Here is a 4,428-nt window from a genome sequence, read left to right as displayed (position 1 = left end):
AGGTCTCTGCAGATAAAAAGAAAAACAACAGTAATGAAAATAACAAATTAATAATAGTAATAATAATAATAGTAATAATAATAATCATAATAATAATAATAATAAATAAGCATCAGTCAACTACAAAATATAACCTTGCTGGGTACAGGTCATATTTTGAGGAGGGTGTTATCAAGCTAAAAACTGGCTACCCTTTAGTGCCCCAGGACCACGGTTTGATCTCGGTCCGAAGGACTTTAAGCAAACATTAAGTGAGAACATAATAATAATAATAATAATAATAATAATAATAATAATAATAATAATAATAATAATAATAATAATAATAATAATTATAATGTTATCTATTTACAGCGGTCTTTCCTAAGCGACTACAAGAGACTCAACTATCAGTCAGGCCGCTCGAGCTTGCAGCCAAGCAACATAGGTACACTTTGTCTTCACGAACAACAAGAAACATTTGAATCATCGTTGGCTCCAGAATGTCAAGTTCCACATGCTCCTCAGAATGTGGCAAGGTTTTCTCAGGTTTTGGCTCTTCTCGCGCGAGCACAACAATGGTCTTTGGGGTATGGGATATTCCACGCACAGTTTGTATAAGTGTTCATTGTTTCCCCCATGTTATGTGGGGTGTTGTTAATAGACATTTGTTTCTCCGTGCTTTTGTTTGTTCGTTCACTTCATTATTTTGCGTCGCATGAAATGTTATTCATTTCAGTCCTTCATGCACATTTTTTCGGTTTATCAGTTGTATTTTTTCGTTCTGGCGGCGTGAGATGTTTTGCTCAGCCACGAGAATATTTTTTTTCATTTTTATTGATAATCAACACATTACTTATCTAAGAAATAATTTTTATTTTTACAATTTACAGAGGAGAAGATAAGGTAAAAGAAAAGAAAACGAAAGAATATGAAATAATTAAGTAGATCCTTTAAATGACTCAAAAGTAAAAAGTAATTACTTTAAATTGCTTGTTTTAGAGAGTTTCCTCAAATACTTTCCAATTTTGTGGAACCAACTGATTTTATGTGTATTAAAAACAATGTACTTTTCTGTTTCATGTATAAGTTCTAAAATTTTGTTCAAAAGTGTTTAAAGTTAGGTTTAATTCCTTTTCGCCTACAGGTACAAATATAAGTTTTTCCTAAAATTACTACGTAGTTAACCCTATTCGGATGATGGAGGGAATCCATCAGAATTTCTAATTTAATAGCAACAAATCTTGGTGATATTTGGTAAGCCTAGTGGCTGTTTTACTGAGACGAAGTTAAGGGAAATTATAACCAATTTTCTCTTGGCCTGAGGCAATTATGTGCTTCACATAAAGTCTAATTAAAGAAGTGGATACAAAACAGCCAGCCAAATACTAAAATATATATTAGTCAGCCTCGTTATTTTAATTTATGGATGAACAAACCTTTATACTTACAATGATTTTAAAAGTGCATGGTTTTTAAAAATCCCCTGTGGCACAGATTGCAAGTGGATATCGGACAAAAACCTATAATTTTTTTTTCTTGTTAATGGTAAGTGACTTACTACGATAAGACATTAAAATCACTATACGTCAGAGCAACTAACAATGAACAATACTATCACTGAAATATTGCTTGATATTCGTCATCTATGCAAAGCATTCTCGAAAAGTAATGATAAGATCGTGTTAAGTCCTGGTGAGAGTAGTTAGGAAAAATGCTGTTGTTGGTGACTGAATTTTCGCCAAGTCGATCAGGAAAGTCATCTTTACAGTCAACTGAAAAGTTGTTTTCGGTCGATGATGTTAAAAGTCAGGTCCGTTGAAGCTGACTGGTCAGTTTAGACGGGATGCTATTTGCCGAAAGACTCGTGTAAAATTTGTCAATAGTTATTGGTCAGTTTTGATCCGTCCTTTGTTAGTCAAATTAAGCCGTTTTGTTTGAAGCCCGCTCGTCGGTTTTGTTTAAGTCGTGAATAGGTCGTCTGTAAAATTCCTGTAGCTGTTGACATCTGTTGAGAGGCGTTTGTTCAAAGTTTCTGTGCCAGCTTTTTATCTTTCTATAGTTATTGAAAATAATTTCTACTAAGGTTAAGAATTCAAGAGTCACAGTCGATTCTTGGTTTGTAAGTCCAGGTGTTCAGAGATATGATTGTTGACATCTTCATTTCTTGTTGCTAGTACGTTTGTGTTCTGTCCAACGACAGCTTTTTGTAATTACTCTCATTCGGACCTACACACAAAAAGATGATGATACTTTTGAGGCTATTTCATACTAAGCAATGTTTGCTTAAACTGATAAGCTTACACATGCATGCGATGCAGACCTAATTGCCTCAGATATATCACTCATCAAAATTTGCAGCAATACTTAATACATAACATTTAAACAAATCAGTAATGAATGCTCTTTATAAATTCTGACGCTGACTTATTTGAGCGTAAAACAACGCTCATAATAAACTTTTTTTCAAGACGTTTCGACCGAGAACCTTCGGTCTTCTTCGGTTGTTAACATGGCATAAAAAACAACGGCTTTTTTCAACACGTACAAATGTGTAACCGTTAAAAAAGCCGTTGCTTTTTCTGCCATGTTAACAACCGAAGGAGATCGAAGGTTCTCGGTCGAAACGTCTTGAAAAAAGTTTATTATGAGCGTTGTTTTACGCTCAAATAAGTCAGCGTCAGAATTTATAAAGAGCATTTATGTCAACTCCTGACTGCAATTTTGGTATATTTCGTTTAAATCAGTAATTCATCCTCTCTATTGCTAGGCGACGTTCAATTTTCCGAGAAAGCTTATTACTTACAGAAATCTCAGCCAGCTAATTGTACTGAAAATTCCCGAAGGCAATCCTTCCAAGGGATTATTGGACAAGTGACTACAGGATTATCGACAAGAGAGACTTAGATCACAACAGAACCAACATATTTTGTTTAAAATATTGAAGTATGGAGGTGTTTTAAAGGAAAAATATCACCGTACAGAACATGAATTAGCAAAAAGGACGACTTTCCTACGATAAGACATTTTTCAAAAAGCGTAATATAAATGATATATAAGTAATGAAAAACAAACTTTAAGGCTTTCATTGATGACTTTTTCCTGAATCTCGTAGAATATGTGAAACATGTTTATAAATTAAATAAGCTAAATAATCCTTTCTAAAGCTCAAAATCTCTTTTCTTATTGACATTGTATCATCTCCAGCTGTAAGCCGTCTATTTCCCAGAGCTCACGTTTCCTTGGTCACTTGGTTGCCGGATCGAGAAGCTCTAATCGCAGTCAGTAAGGATGTCCTAAAATTTCGGATATTCGGTCGCACACGTGTCTAAGTTACCAACACAACTGCCCATGCTTAAATAATTTGAAAACATATACTTTTGGTAGAAATTACTAGTGGACTGAGATATACTATTAAACAGTGAGCGAGTCTATACTTTGAGTCTCAGGTGTTCAGCCTGCCAATAACAAATTTCAACGAACATACATTGGGTACACTTGATTGGTCAATTGATGAATCGCTATCCAGTAGGTGAGTGTTGAAAAAAACGAACTACACTACCCAAGGGGTAGTGGGGTGGGAATAGTGACTGTTCGGTGGATATCGTTAAAAATCCTTTGAACAACCTGGGCCTAGCTGTCTGCAAAACAAGGAAGATTTGCGCAAAAAAGTGAAAAGATCAAATTCTACTTTTTTGGTGACAGCGAATATTTTATAGTCTTTTTTAATTATTTTATTTATTTGTTTCGAATTGTATTGACGGGCTCATGACACCAACAGTCACACATACTAAATTAAGACAACTGCACAGGTTCTCTAATAATGATAATGATGATGACATCAATCGCTTTGAAGCTATAAAAAGTTCTAGGAAACAAGAACTTCATTATAAAGATAAGATGTTCTACATGACACGAGCATGGGACAAAGAAAAATTCTGAGTCCCCGACGGGAATCGAACCCATGGCCTCCCAGAATACCGGTTGGGCGCTCTAACCAACTGAGCTACTCGTTGTGAGCTGGGCCATTTTACTAGGTTGATATGTGACACGCGTCCTGCATACTGCTAGGATCAGCAATGTCGAATTCATCAAGTTTTGTAGTAAATAATAAAGATGGTAAATTTTAAGCTCGGTAATAAATAATAAAGATAAGATGTTCTACATGGTACAAAGAAAAATTCTGAGTCCCCGACGGGAATCGAACCCATTTTACGTCATGTCGCCATTAAGTGAAATTTCAAACTGCAAGAAAACGATAGACGCCACAACAATATGTTTCGGCAAAGCGCAGGCAGTACACTGCGAATGCAAATAGAAAAAAAATGAGATCCAAGCACTTTGCTGTTTCTGATCACTGCAGCAGAACGCAACACATTCTCGTCCCCATAGCCCTTTCGTTTCTCTTAGCCGACTTGGCACGAGAAAACGGAGGGCTCTGGGGACATA

The 4,428-nt window shown here is 35.6% G+C and overlaps 1 protein-coding gene across 1 annotated transcript in view; it reads left to right on the top strand.

Moving 5' to 3' along the window:
- Positions 1 to 4,428, top strand: part of LOC144659493 (meiosis-specific protein MEI4-like) — a 221,261-nt gene that overhangs the window by 45,752 nt on the left and 171,081 nt on the right. The window lies entirely within an intron of this gene.

The sequence above is a fragment of the Oculina patagonica genome, chromosome 7 (assembly GCF_052425735.1).
Source record: "Oculina patagonica isolate OP01 chromosome 7, crgOcupat, whole genome shotgun sequence".
In the NCBI taxonomy this organism is placed as follows: Eukaryota; Metazoa; Cnidaria; class Anthozoa; order Scleractinia; family Oculinidae; genus Oculina; species Oculina patagonica.
The sequence above is the reverse complement of the archived record's forward strand: the minus strand, read 5'-3'. Positions and strand labels throughout refer to the sequence as shown.